Consider the following 13,320-nt stretch of genomic DNA (forward strand, 5'->3'; position numbering starts at 1 on the left):
TGCATTTTCTAATGCCACATGACTATTACGTTAAATTCACATTGCTTTATGAAATCAGCTGACTCTCTGAGAGTTTTGATACAGACACAGTGCTCGTCTTGTCCCCCCCCCCCCGCCTCTTTCCTATCGAATATTGAAGTCCTCGTTCTTCTCTCCTATTGTATGTTGTCCAGTCTAATAATCTAACTCCTCTTTGATTTTAGACTGTATGTTGTCTAGATGGTACTTGCCATTAGGCAGGATAGTAAATTTTAATAAAAACTTGAAACTTGATATGCAAAAAGATTAATCTAATATTCTTGTTTTCCCACTGTAATTCCTCTGATACTTCTGGTCTAATTTTAATAGCCAGGGGCTCCAAAGAGATGACAAATAACATAAGTGATAGTGGGTAGCCTTGTCTAGTTCCCCGTTCCAGACCAAAATGTGGTAGTTCCCCATTTCAGACCGAATGTGGAAGTGAGATCCCCATTAATCAATATTTGAGCAGTAAGGTTACTGTAAAGCAATGTTTCCCAAGTCCAGTCCTGGTGTACCCCTTGCCAGTCAGGTTTTCAGGATATCCACAATGAATATGCATGGACTTGATTTGCATACATTGCCTCCATTATATGCAAACATCTTTCATGCATATTCATTGTTGACATCCTGAAAACCTGACTGGCAAGGGGTACTTCAGGATTTGACTTGGGAAACACTGCTGAAAACACCTGTACACTCGCTAAGAAACCCCCATAATACCAAATTGCGGTAATACCCAAAAGAGGTAATCCCATAAAATTTTATCAAACGTTTTGTCTAACCTCATTTTGATTACATCGCCTGGTTGTAATCCCTGGGGCTGCAAAGCAGTATGGGCTCTAAGAATGTTAGTAGAGGCATACCTGCATTGCATGAAGCTGGTCTGATCTGGGCAAACCCATACTGGCACACTCAATCCAATTGTTGGGCCAGCATAGTAGCAAAAAGTTTTATGTCTTGGTTAATCAAAAAGATTGGTCAGTATAAGCCCAGGGCCTCCCTATCCCTTCCCGGTTTTGGCAATACCACAATGTTCATGTACGTCAGTCTGAAGTGATCGCCCTGAGGAGCTCAGGTCTTGACAGAGGGCTTGGAAAGAACCAATCAGCCATACGCTGAGGATTTTGTAAAATTCAGGGCACAACTCATCAGGCCCTGGAGTCCTGGCTAACATGATTTTTTATGGCCAGCTGAATCTCCTTGCCTCTCATCACAGCATTAAGAGTCTCCCTCTGTTCCAACGTGAGAGTTGGTAATTGGAGATTATGAAAGAATTTAGACCTCTGCTCGGCCCTTGTCATGTAAGGATTGGTAGAAATTTATGAATACTGCTTGAATATCTTTATTTATGGTAACCATAGATCCTGTGGAGTTTTTAATGCATGTTATTACTTTTCTAGCCTCCCTATGTTTCAATAGAGTAGCCAGCAGCTTACCTGCTTTATTGCCCCATCTGTGTAAATTGCATTTGTGCATTTGGATAGCGACAACCCTTTGATGTAGTACCTCATTAATTTGTTTTCTAATGGCCAGATATTTCACTCTAATGCCATCATCCTCTTTATGTATATGGGCTCTCTAGGAGTATGAAGTTGTTTACTTAGTTAGGGCTACTAATACTTCATCCCTCTCCCTCCTTGTTTGAGCAGTGTATTCTATGACTTTTCCCCTCATGACTGCCTTGGCAGTCTCCCAAGACATTGCTGAATGCATCTCCATAGGCCAATTATCATTCTTGATAATCTAGAAGGAGGAAAGTTTTGAAGTTTGAGTCCAAATAGAGAGATGGGTTCATTCACCACATAGCAAGCTTCCCCTGCAGCAGTCCTAAATCTGCCCATGCCATCTTCTATTCCTCCCCCTCTAGAAATCGATAGTAAGGATTGAGCCAACAGAATATAATCTAACTTCACATCAACTTTGTGATATGGGCTGGGAAGATGGCAGGGATGAAACTTGCTCTATGCCTAATGTGTATTATTATACGTTTTGCTCACACCTTTTAGCAACATTGGCCCCACTCTAAGATAACCAGGGCGGTCCGCCCCAGGTGTCAGCAGGTGGGGGGTGCTCCTCTGGCACCGCAGTCTCCACCTGCCTACCAGCTCCATCGACGGACAGATGACCTCTTCTCCTGCCACCCGGCACCCAGCCTTAAAAAAAAACCCCTATGAAGCGCCTTGCGTCTGCTCTGCTGTAAAGGAAGCAAATCGCCTCTTTGCATCTGCCCTTCCCTCACTGTGTCCCACCCTCGCGGAAATAGGAAGTTACATCAGAGGGCGAGACACAGTGAGGGAAGGGCCGATGCAACGAGGCGATTTGCTTCCTTTACAGCAGAGCAGAGCAGAGGCGAGGCGCTTCACAGATTTTTTTTAAGACTAGGTGGCAGGAGAAGAGGGTCGTCTGTCCGTTGATGGAGCTGGCAGGCAGGTGGGGACTGGGTCGGGGAGGGGGGCTCAGATGGGAGAAGGGGTTGGGTCTGGGGGGCTCAGATGGGAGAAGGGGACTAGGTCTGGGAGGTGCTCAGTTGGGAGAAGGGGACCGGGACTGGGTCTGGGGGGGCTCAGATAAGAGAAGGGGACTGGTTCTGGGGGTCGCTCAGATGGGAGAAGGGGACAGGGACTGGGTGGGGGGGGGCTCAGATGGGAGAAGGGGATGGGGACTGGGTGTGGGGGCTCAGATGGGAGATGAGGACTGGGACTGGGTGGGAAGGGGCTCAGATGGGAGAAGGGGACTAGGTCTGGGGGAGGGGCTCAGATGGGAGAAGGGGCCTGGAGCTGCAACTGGGGTCTGAGAAGGGGGCAGGAGGGAGAATGGGGCCATGCCTGGGGCAGTTGGGAGAATAGGTCTGGGGCTGAAAAGGGGGGCCCTAATGCAAGGCATGTGGATGAAGGGGACTGGAACCGGCGGCTGAAAAGGAGAGTAGGTGGGATAAGGGGGCTAGTACTGGAACTGGGGGCTGAAAAGGGGCAGGGGCTGAAACTGTGGGGACTGGGGGCTGAAAAGGGGACAGGGAGAATTGACTGGGGCTGAAGCTCGGGACTGGTGGGAGAAAAGTGCTGGGGTTGAAACTGGGGGCTGAAAAGGAGGCAAGGAGAAGTGGCTGGGAGCTGAAGCTCGGGACTGGTGGGAGAAAGGGTTGGGGCTGAAACTGGGGACTTTGCTGATAAATAATTTTGCAGAGTTGGCGCTAAAAAGATTACAGGGGGAATGTCCTTGAGACAGCTCACTTTCGAGCGAAACGTGCATGTCGGGCAATAGAACCCCTGGGTCCGACTGAGCAAGTCTGTAAAAAAGATAAGTTAAATAATCATATGAGATATATTTGAAAAATAAGAGTGATGCTAATTAAAGTGAACCGATGAAGAAGTTGATGTTGTATACATTGCCAAAAAATATTATTGGCGGTGAACATTACTGAGGTCACTTGGGATTAGAATATAATATATTGGAAGTGAACAAAAATCTAAATTATCATCTAGAGAGACATATGTGAACATATATGACTAAGTAAATGTGATTGAATTTGCACTGGATGCTAAGAAGTTTTTGAATTTGATATATATAAGGCTCCAGGTTGAATATGGAGGAGTGGCCTAGTGGTTAGGGTGGTGGACTTTGGTCCTGAGGAACTGAGTTCAATTCCCACTTCAGGCACAGGCAGCTCCTTGTGACTCTGGGCAAGTCACCTAACCCTCCATTGCCCCATGTAAGCCGCATTGAGCCTGCCATGAGTGGGAAAAACACAGGATACAAATGTAACAAAAAAAAATATCATGAATTTGCCTTATTGCTAGTAATGAATGTAACAGCATATAACACACAATACATTACCTTGTTAACACACTCATGTATATACAGTGGTGGAAATAAGTATTTGATCCCTTGCTGATTTTGTAAGTTTGCCCACTGACAAAGACATGAGCAGCCCATAATTGAAGGGTAGGTTATTGGTAACAGTGAGAGATAGCACATCACAAATTAAATCCGGAAAATCACATTGTGGAAAGTATATGAATTTATTTGCATTCTGCAGAGGGAAATAAGTATTTAATCCCTCTGGCAAACAAGACCTAATACTTGGTGGCAAAACCCTTGTTGGCAAGCACAGCGGTCAGACGTCTTCTGTAGTTGATGATGAGGTTTGCACACATGTCAGGAGGAATTTTGGTCCACTCCTCTTTGCAGATCATCTCTAAATCATTAAGAGTTCTGGGCTGTCGCTTGGCAACTCGCAGCTTCAGCTCCCTCCATAAGTTTTCAATGGGATTAAGGTCTGGTGACTGGCTAGGCCACTCCATGACCCTAATGTGCTTCTTCCTGAGCCACTCCTTTGTTGCCTTGGCTGTATGTTTTGGGTCATTGTCGTGCTGGAAGACCCAGCCACGACCCATTTTTAAGGCCCTGGCGGAGGGAAGGAGGTTGTCACTCAGAATTGTACGGTACATGGCCCCATCCATTCTCCCATTGATGCGGTGAAGTAGTCCTGTGCCCTTAGCAGAGAAACACCCCCAAAACATAACATTTCCACCTCCATGCTTGACAGTGGGGACGGTGTTCTTTGGGTCATAGGCAGCATTTCTCTTCCTCCAAACACGGCGAGTTGAGTTCATGCCAAAGAGCTCAATTTTTGTCTCATCTGACCACAGCACCTTCTCCCAATCACTCTCGGCATCATCCAGGTGTTCACTGGCAAACTTCAGACGGGCCGTCACATGTGCCTTCCGGAGCAGGGGGACCTTGCGGGCACTGCAGGATTGCAATCCGTTATGTCGTAATGTGTTACCAATGGTTTTCGTGGTGACAGTGGTCCCAGCTGCCTTGAGATCATTGACAAGTTCCCCCCTTGTAGTTGTAGGCTGATTTCTAACCTTCCTCATGATCAAGGATACCCCACGAGGTGAGATTTTGCGTGGAGCCCCAGATATTTGTCGATTGACAGTCATTTTGTACTTCTTCCATTTTCTTACTATGGCACCAACAGTTGTCTCCTTCTCGCCTAGCGTCTTACTGATGGTTTTGTAGCCCATTCCAGCCTTGTGCAGGTGTATGATCTTGTCCCTGACATCCTTAGACAGCTCCTTGCTCTTGGCCATTTTGTAGAGGTTAGAGTCTGACTGATTCACTGAGTCTGTGGACAGGTGTCTTTCATACAGGTGACCATTGCCGACAGCTGTCTGTCATGCAGGTAACGAGTTGATTTGGAGCATCTACCTGGTCTGTAGGGGCCAGATCTCTTACTGGTTGGTGGGGGATCAAATACTTATTTCCCTCTGCAGAATGCAAATAAATTCATATACTTTCCACAATGTGATTTTCCGGATTTAATTTGTGATGTGCTATCTCTCACTGTTACCAATAACCTACCCTTCAATTATGGGCTGCTCATGTCTTTGTCAGTGGGCAAACTTACAAAATCAACAAGGGATCAAATACTTATTTCCACCACTGTAGCTTTTAATGAATCACAAACAACAAAATCAAACCTGGGGCCCGAGTCAAAAAAGTCATGACATACCAAACTTGAAATGTTTCAAACTGGATTCAAGGCCCCTGATAACAACATATACCCCCTTTGATTTACTGTAACACTCTGCAAAGTTACTTCCCCTTCCACCCCCCCCCCTACTCCCCTCCCTGCTCCCATTCCCCCATTTAGCTCTCTCCTCCCTCACCCCACCCCTCCTCTCCCCTCCCCCCACCATAGAACAAGCCCCAATCATAACACATCATGTCTTAAGTTTTTCCAAGCAGTCTTGCAGTCGGGACCATCCCCGCTTACGCTGTAACTATCCATCCCTACGATATGTCGTAAGGCGTTCCATGGTTATAAATTGTACCAGTCTACCTTTCCAATCCCCCACAGATGGAGGATCAGCAGTTCGCCACCTCCATGCTATAAGACACTTTGCTGCCGCAAGCCCCCATCTCATCAGTTTGCTCCTTTCCCATGAGTCACTCTCATTATACATACCCAACAAGCACCCTACTGGACTACATACTAGTGACTCTCCAATCATAGTTACTAAGGTTTTCATCACTGTATGCCAAAATGGTATCAGTCGTGGGCAGATCCACCAAATATGCATAAAAGAACCCATGTGCAATCTACATCGCCAACAAAGGCCAGAAGCATTAGGGTACATATGCTTAATTCTCTCAGGGGTATAGTACCACCTAGTAAGCATCTTGTAAGCATTTTCCTGCACTAGAGCACACGTAGATGCCTTTTGAACCTCCCCGCATATCACCTCCCACTCCTGATCACTGAAGCAACCATTTAAATCTGTTTCCCAAGCCCCCTTAAAACTAAAGAGGGTGGGATCACTACCCCTCATAAATTTATAAAGCACTGATATGGGTCTGGGCACCCTCTGTAACAGACCCCACAAATTCTCCAAACTCTCCTTTTCCTGTGGACTCTCTCCCTTCCACCCCATCGCTCCCACAAAATAATTGATTTGTAGGTAGGGAAAGGTATCTCCTTCAGGGAACCCATGTCTAGACCTCAGTTCCTCAAAGCTCTTAAGTTTACCCCCCTGCTTAACATCGCAAAAACTCGAGAGGCCTAAGTGGTCCCATCTCAAAAATGTGACATTATCCCTCCCCGCCCCGAACTTTGGCTCCCATCTTATCGCAGCCCTTGTGGATACCCATTCTCCCTGACCTAAGCTCTTCCGAAAATCTCCCCAAACACTCATAAGGTGCCTAAGAAATGAATTATCCATTCCTGCCAGCACCCCCCCCCCCCCCAAATTTCCTCAGTGGTCCACAAAAATGTTTTTAGAGCCCTTTGAGGGCAGCATGTCTGTTCCACCTGACTCGCTGGTTTTAATCTTTCCCTCCTCTCAGTTCCCTTTTCCACCACCGCCAACTCCAGGCTCCGCCCTTTCTGCCTCACCTCACCCTATGCTTGGAATAAACTTCCTGAGCCCATTCGCCAAGCCCCCTCCCTGCCCATCTTCAAATCTTTGCTCAAAGCCCACCTCTTCAACGTCGCATTCGGCACCTAACCTTTATGCTTCTATTCAGGAAATCTAGACTGTCTCATTTTGACTGCCCTATTTGACTGACTGTACATTTGTCCTTTAGATTGTAAGCTCCTTGAGCAGGGACTGTCCTTCTCTGTTAAACTGTACAGCGCTGCGTAACGCTAGTAGTGCTTTAGAAATGTTAAGTAGTAGTAGTAGTTCCCTATCCAAGATCATCTTAACTTGAGCAGCCAAATAGTACCACTCAATCCGTGGTACTGCTCTACCTCCCCTTTCTATCTCTTCCCATATCACCCTCCCCGCTAGCCGGGGGTGTTTACCTCCCCATATAAATTGCAAGTTCTGGTGCTGTAGCCGCCTCAGCGACTGTCTAGAAACCGCCACCGGTAAGCACTGGAACAAAAATAGTAACCTGAGCAATATATTCATCTTTACCACTGCCATCCTCCCCCACCAAGATAGCCACAGCCCTTTCCACCTAGAAAGTTCTGTCCTAATTTGTTCCACTATTTTACTATAACTGAGTCTATATACGCTGCTCAGCTCTCTAGGAATTTGAATCCCCAGGTACCTGATGTGACTTTTGGCCCATTTAAAATCAAACTTCTGTCTCATTCTAGTTTCCTCTCTCTGGGAGACTGAAATCCCCAGCAGTTCACTTTTGTCCATATTTACCCGCAGCCCAGCATATTTTTCAAATTCCCCAAGCATCGCCACCACCACCTCTAGCGTTCTCTCTGGATCTGTCACATAAAGAAATAAATCGTCCGCAAACAGAGCTATGCGGTGTTCTCTCTCTCCCCCATTGTAATACCCCAAAATTCGGGGTGACTACGCACCATCTCTGCCAATGGCTCTATATAAATGGCAAATAATAATGGTGACAGGGGACATCCCTGCCTCGTCCTTCTACCAATTGAAATAAATGGGGTATAATGACCATTAATGAGAAGACAGACCCTTGGATCAGCATTCAAGGCTGCCACCCACTTACAAAAATTGTCTCCAAAACCCATGCACTGCATAACCTCTCTCAAAAATTCCCAATTAACCCTATCAAAGGCCTTTTCTGCGTCAATGGCCAAAAGTACTGCCCCTAATTGTTTCCTCTGTGCCTCCCAAAACAAATGTAGGGTGCGGCGAATATTGTCTCCCACTTGTCTGCCTGAAATAAACCCCGATTGGTCATCAGGTATCAATTTCTGTAAGACCTTTCCCAACCTATTGGCCAAAACCTTGGCCAGAATCTTTGCATCAACATTCAACAATGAAATGGGTCTATAAGATCTGCGCATAGTGGGGTCTTTACCCGGCTTAGGCAATAAAGAGATCCCCGCTTCCATCATAGATTTCGGAAATCCCCTCCCCCCCAAAACTCTGTTTCCCAATTGTATGAGCTGAGGTCCAAGCTCGTCTACAAAACATTTATAAAACTGAGCTGTATAACCGTCCAAACCAGGGGCTTTCCCGTTCAGGAGATTCTTAATGACCCCTTGCACTTCCCCCAATCTAATCGGTCCCCCCATTTGGGCCTTTTCCTCCTCGTTAAGACAATTTAATTTTATCTGGTTTAAATAATGACCTACCCCACCCTCTGGATTGCCCCCAGGATTCTCGTATACCTCTTTATAATATGACCTAAAGCTCCGAGCAATATCAGCATCTGTATAACACCAACCTCCCTTGCCATCCTTCAATTTTTGAATAAGAGATTTAGTTCGCCTGGCCCGCAACAAACGGGCCAGTAGGGCACTTGATTTATTGGCAGATTTGAAGTTCTGCTGTTTCAGTTTGGTTCTCATATAGTCAATGTCAACCATTTGCAATTGTGCCAGTGCTCCCCTTACTATTTTAAGCTCTTCCCAAAGTTTCATTGTGGGGGGTCTCATTTATGCGCTTTTTCTAATTGAACCAGGCGGGTTATCAGCTCTAAGGACTGCTGTCCCCGTTCCCTTTTTTCGCGCCCCCCATTTAATCAAAACTCCTCTTACCACAGCTTTCATTGTGTCCCATAAGACCTCATCTTGAACCTCCCCATTATAATTAAACTGGTAGAATTCCTGTATCACCCTCCTAATCTCCTCTCTCACTGTTACATCTCCCAATAGTGGATCATTTAGCTTCCAGGCACCACCCCTTTTCCTATCCCATAGCCCCCTGAGCTCAATCCATATAGGGGCATGGTCTGAAATCTGGATTGCCCCTATTTCGGCCGATTCCACCATATGCCAGCTATTACGATGCACCCACAAATTATCTAACCTTGTATAGGACTGAGCCGCATGCGAGTAATGCGTGTAATTTCTCTGTGTCCCATGTAACAATCTCCAAAAGTCAACCACTTCAATTTATATCAAAAACTTCAACAATGCCTTGCGTCCAGGGCCTCCAGTTTGTCCCCCCCCCCCCCCCCGAGGAGTGATCTAGGACCGCGTCTGGGGCAATATTAAAATCTCCCCCTACTATTACCTGGCCCTTAATGAACCCATGAATTTCCTCCATCAAGGTACAAAAAAATTGCTTCTGGCCTTCATTGGGTGCATATATATTAGCGTAATCTCTTTACCCTGCAAAAATCCCCTTAAGCCCAAACATCTCCCACTCGAGTCTCGAAATTCCTCCTGTATTATAAACCCACAATTTTGCCTCATCAATATTGACACTCCCCCTACCCTCCCCTCCCTGATGTACCACTACCTCCCTAAAGGGCTTGCGCTACAGCAAATGTGTATCTCTCGGTCTTAAATGTGTTTCTTGTAGCATCGTCAAATCCCACTTCAATCTGTTCAGCTCCTTAAAGACTCGACTGCATTTCCCCTAATTATTGAGCCCATTCACATTCCATGATCCCACCACTAGGGTCTACCCAGATCTTCCCCCCTCCCTTCTCCCTCCTCCAACTTCCCTTCCCCCTCCTCTACCCTCCGTGTTTACCATTATTTTCACCCATACCCACCCTTCCCTCTCCCCTCTCTTTGCCGATCTCTGTTGCAAAAGATCAGCCACGGTGGAAGAATTAACGTACTTTCCCAGAGGCTCAGACTGGTTACAACAATATCAAATTCCCTCATAACCAACCATACCCCTCCTACCAACCACCCTCTAAAACCCAACATGCCCATAACATGCACTTCCCCTCCAGCCTAGTCCCCCACTAGCCCAATAACGTTCCCCTTACCCAATTCCAACCCCATTTATCCTCCCATCTAAGCCCCTTTGTCCACCAGTATGCTTATCTGTACGTTGTCCATATTCCAGTCACATTGCCTGTATAAAGCCTCAGGTTCTTTCTCCATCTGCGTTGTGTTCCACCTCATGTAACAGACCAGGTCTTCTCTGTTCATCCTTACAGTTGGCCTCAAAACAGCCCTAGTCAACCAGCAGCTGGCAAACTCCAAACTCGATTCTCACCATTCTATATAACACCCCAGTGGCTTAGCCAGAGGTGGGCCTGGGTGGGCCGAGCCCACCCTCTTAGGTCTCAGGCCCACCCAACAGTAACACACGTTTAGCAGTAGCTGGTGGGGATCCCAAGCTCCACCAGCTGAAGAGTTCCCCCTGCTGGTAAAGAAAATACTACTCTCCACGATACTGGCACCTGAACATGCTCAGTTTTCAGTGCATGCCTGCTGCAGACTGCCATGGTGTAAAGAAGTGTTTTCCCGCCAGCTGAGATATTTTTTTGGTGGTGGTGGTAGGGGAGGCGGGAGAACCCTTGGTGTCCACCCAATTCCTGCCTAGGCCCACCCAAAATCTGTTGTCTGTCTACGCCCCTGTGGGGCACCTTTTAAAACCATTTGGTAAAAGGACCCTATTATATTTAGGTAGTTTCTCTTCTCAAGTAGGTTCACAATCTAGTTTTTATACCTGGGGCAATGGAGGGTTGAGTGACTTGCCCAGGATCACAAGGAGCTTCAGTGGTATTAAAACTTTTCTCATCAACCAAGCATTTTCATAACCATACCCCATTTAATCACTTCCCTTTTGTTCTAGTCTCCCCCCTCTTTTCCTTCCATTACCTTGTTAGTATAAAAGGATTGTAAATTAGGGGCTCTGTTTATAAGCTGCGCTGTAGGCGCACCCACTTTTTAGCGCATGCTAAAAATTAGCACATGCTAATGCTAGAGACACCCATAGGAATATATAATGGGTGTCTCATTCAGCTAAAAAGTGTGCATGCCTACAACATGGTTTAAACAGGGCCATAGTTTTTTTACCGGCTTGTAATTTTCCTTGCTGTATAGTCCTGTCATCCCTGATTATTTTATTTAACCTATTTTTAAATGTAGCCTATTTTATGAGTAATTGTAAACCGCCTAGATGTTTCTTACAATTCATGGTATACCAAGAAATATATATACTACTACTACTACAAATCATTTCTATAGCACTACCAGTCGTACGCAGCGCTTCACAATTGAACATGAAGAAAAGACAGTCCCTGCTCAAAAGAGTTTACAATCTAAATCAGGACAGACAGACAGGACAAATAAGGGATAAGGGAAGGACAGACAGATAGGACACATAGGGAAAAGAGACTATTGAAGAGAGAAGACAAGATAAAGGTTACGAGCAGGTGACAAGTTAGGAATTGAAAGCAGTATTAAACAGGTAGGCCTTTAGCCCGGATTTGAAGGTGGCCAGGGATGGAGCTTGACGTAATGGCTCAGGAAGTATATTCCAGGCATAAGGTGCGGCAAGATAAAAGGAATGGAGTCTGCAGTTAGCAATGGAGGAGAAGGGTGCAATTAGGAGAGATTTGCCTAGTGAACGGAGTTCCTGGGAAGGAGTATAGGGAGAGATGAGGGTGGAGAGGTAGTGAGGGGCAGCAGAGTGAATGCACTTATAGGCTAATAAGAGGAGCTTGAACTGTATATGGAAACGGATAGGAAGCCAGTGAAGTGACTTCAGAAGAGGGCTGATATGGGCATAGCGACTTTGGCGAAAAATTAATCGTGCAGTAATTATAAACTATTATAAACTATAAATTGCAAATAAACTGTAAACCTAGTCCCCCTGGTTCTCAGCCCTCTGCACGAACCATTATGCTCCTCCTCCACTCAGCATGGAGATGTTAAAAGAAGTTAATTGAAAAATAAATTTTAGTACCATGAACTTCCAGAGTTCCTGATGCTATTATAGCACCCAGTATCCCTTGCTAGTTTCACATTTGGGGAAGGGAGGGGGCTAGCAACCACTGAAGGATTTGACATGCCTCAATCTCTCTAGTAGACAGCTGCTCAATCAGTGCACCTTTCTGTAACTTAGATGTGCCAAATGCCTAGTCTAAATAACATCATCCATCTTTTTGGACATAGACATCCCTTCCTTTTCTGAAATTGGAGTTGGGCATTCATATTTTGGTCCCTCTCTAGTCCCACCCAAAACACGCCCAGACCACACTCCATCGCCTTAACAATGTACTGCAGTTTTAGATGTCCATATTCTAGATTTAGAAAATCTGGATTTGGATATACATGAGATATGGATCTCTAATGTCCACAACATGAACAGAGCTTCTAAGATAAGGACCGTAGGCACTTATGTGTCTTTATAAAATACTAGTTCAAATTCTGCAGAAATAGTGGCTACATTGAAGCATGAGCATTATGCCTTGGTAGTTTTTAAAGTGATGGTGAATAAAATCCTTCCTTTCATTGCATCCAGTTTCCATTTGCATCAACCATCTACGTCATTGAAATCTGCATCTCGTAACACATTAGATGTTCCATCATTTAAAATCCAAGCTTGCATATAAACTCAAACAATTTGATGAGTTTATATGCAAGCTTGGATTGTTTATTATTAGTGATATACAGAGTTCAGCTTATGACGTATCACTTGATTCCGCTGGATATTGTGACCATCATTTAAAATGGCATATCTTGCTAAGTATAAGAACTCAGGGGTCCTTTTACCAAGCTGCGGGAAAAAGGGTCTTGCAGTAGCAGCAGGGGCTGTTTTCCCTGTGCACCAGGGCCCTTTTTCCCGCAGTGGGTAAAAAGCCCCTAAAAAATGGCCATGCGGTAAGATTACTCTTACCGCATTGCTATGTAGTGGGGAGCACTTACCACCATGGTGGTAAGGGCTCCCACGGTAACCCGGCAAAAATATTTTTTTGCTGCACTGGAAATGACCACGCTCGAGGCTGAACTACCTTTAGTAAAAGGGCCCCTCAATTTTTTATATTGCAGGACCGAGGCTTTGGAATTCCTTACCTTTAGAGGTAAGGGCCTTGAAGAATTTGAATGAGTTTAAAAAAGCTTTAAAGTCTGTGCTGTTTCAGCGAGTGTTTAATATTTTTACA

The 13,320-nt window shown here is 45.6% G+C and overlaps 1 protein-coding gene across 3 annotated transcripts in view; it reads left to right on the top strand.

Moving 5' to 3' along the window:
* LOC115476928 (IgGFc-binding protein-like) overlaps nt 1-13,320 on the top strand; it is a 920,282-nt gene that overhangs the window by 105,917 nt on the left and 801,045 nt on the right. The window lies entirely within an intron of this gene.

This window comes from Microcaecilia unicolor, chromosome 8, assembly GCF_901765095.1.
Source record: "Microcaecilia unicolor chromosome 8, aMicUni1.1, whole genome shotgun sequence".
Taxonomy (NCBI): domain Eukaryota; kingdom Metazoa; phylum Chordata; class Amphibia; order Gymnophiona; family Siphonopidae; genus Microcaecilia; species Microcaecilia unicolor.